The 1,801-nt window shown below is 47.6% G+C and overlaps 1 non-coding gene across 1 annotated transcript; it reads left to right on the forward strand.

Annotated features, from left to right (window-relative positions):
- The first annotated feature begins 1,070 nt into the window (after positions 1 to 1,070).
- On the forward strand, positions 1,071 to 1,200 carry LOC117708028 (small nucleolar RNA SNORA17). Its single transcript, XR_004606760.1, has one exon. It is a non-coding gene; the product is annotated as a small nucleolar RNA SNORA17 (small nucleolar RNA).
- Positions 1,201 to 1,801: the final 601 nt, after the last annotated feature.

A 1,801-nucleotide genomic window follows, 5' to 3' on the forward strand; every position in this document is an offset into this window, starting at 1 on the left:
AAATAAATCATTGCTTGTTTGATTTACCATTTATCATTTTGTAATTGCTGCTGCCTCCCCTGACAACCCATCAAATGTACTGGAGCCAATCAACCACCTGGCCAAGAGTGAACTCATTTGGAAGGCTAATTCGCTCATGGCATGCCAGGGTATGGGAGGGATAGTTCTCTCCATAATAAAATAATGCAGTTTCTCACTTAACCTGTTTTATCATTTCTAGCCCAGAAGGTCTAATGTTTACTTTGACATTTCGGGCTTTCTTGGTCATTCTCTGAAGCTCTCTCCTTCTGTTCTTGTCTCCATCGCTGAACATGCTGAGTTTATCAGATCATAGCTCAAATGGTATGGCTTCCTCTCTTCTTCCCCATCACCCTCCGGGTAGCTGCTGGGATTTCCAGTTCGCCAACCTTATTATTTTTTTTCAAACCCTAAAAAAGAGGTCATTGAGCTTCCTTCTGAGTTTGTTTCAAAAAACATTTTTAAATTTCATTTTTCTTTTATTTATGATACCTGACTATAGGTTGCCCTCCCATTGCTTTTCCCAGTCCCTCCCCTACCCCCTCCCCTTTCCCCCAGATCCACTCTTCTTCCTCTCCCCTCAGAAAGGGCAGGCTTCCCCGGGGATATCAACCAAATATGAAATACCAAGTTATAATAGGACTGGACATGTGCCCTCATATTAAGGCTGGATGGGGCAACCAGTAAGAGAAAAAGGGTCCGAAAAGCAGGCAAAAGAGTCAGAAACAACCCCACTCTTACTGTAAGTAGTCCCACCAAAACTACACAACCACAATGTATACAGCTAAACAACCATAATGTATACAGAGGACCTGTCAGACCTCCGTGATTGTTGGTTCAATCTCTGTGAGCCTCCATGAGCCCTGGTTAGTTAATTCTGTAGGCCGTTTGCTTGTGGTGGATTTGACTCCTCCTGCTGCAACAATCTTTCCTTGCCCTTTGCTGCAGAATTTCCCAAGCTCTGCCTGATACTTGGCTGTGAGTGTCTACATTCATAGGCTTCATCTAGCATAACTACCAAAACACATTTTTAATTAATAAACCTGAGAATCCCTGTCCCTAGAGGTGTTGTATGTATAGCTGCTGTGACACATATAAGTCAGGAGGTGGACGAGAGAAGAGAGGCTATCTATTCTCAATATTCTAACCTGTGAACATCTGAATGATTAGTTGCCTAATACTCCCTAGAAACAAACTAAACTGAGACACCTCCAATGGGGCACCAGGGGGCCAGGACAGGGAACTGGCCTGAAAGACCACCAGTTGGTGCCTTACAGACCTAGAAGGGCAAACAGGAGACTAGAAGAAACCTGCCTGGGACCGCAGTGAGTGAGCTGGAGATAGATGACCTTCACATGGGGCCACTCAGGTAGGTGGAAAAGAGGAGTGACCACTAGACTATGGGGCCATGAGACCAGGAGAGCTGACCCTGCCCCTCATCAGCTGTAGCTCTTGGGAGAGTGGGACCTCCACCTTGCCTGGGCAGCACAATAGAGCTGATGCTGGTGGTCGGGCTGCAACTAAGCTGGCCAGAGGGCATGATCATGTGCGAGCTGGCCCTGCCACTTGTCTGCTGTGTGGTGACATGAGTGAAGGAGAGATGCCCCCTCTTACCCCTTGCCACCTACAGCAGGCAGGAGAGCTGGCTGAGGTCAACAGAGTGGGAGAGCTGGTCCTGCCCTTCACTTTCTACAGCTCTTGGGAGATTGTGCCCTGCACCTCACCTGGGCACCATACTAGATATGGGGGTTTCATGCCCTGTGGGCATGGGCATGGGAGAGTT

The sequence above is a fragment of the Arvicanthis niloticus genome, chromosome 4 (genome assembly GCF_011762505.2).
Source record: "Arvicanthis niloticus isolate mArvNil1 chromosome 4, mArvNil1.pat.X, whole genome shotgun sequence".
Taxonomy (NCBI): Eukaryota; Metazoa; Chordata; class Mammalia; order Rodentia; family Muridae; genus Arvicanthis; species Arvicanthis niloticus.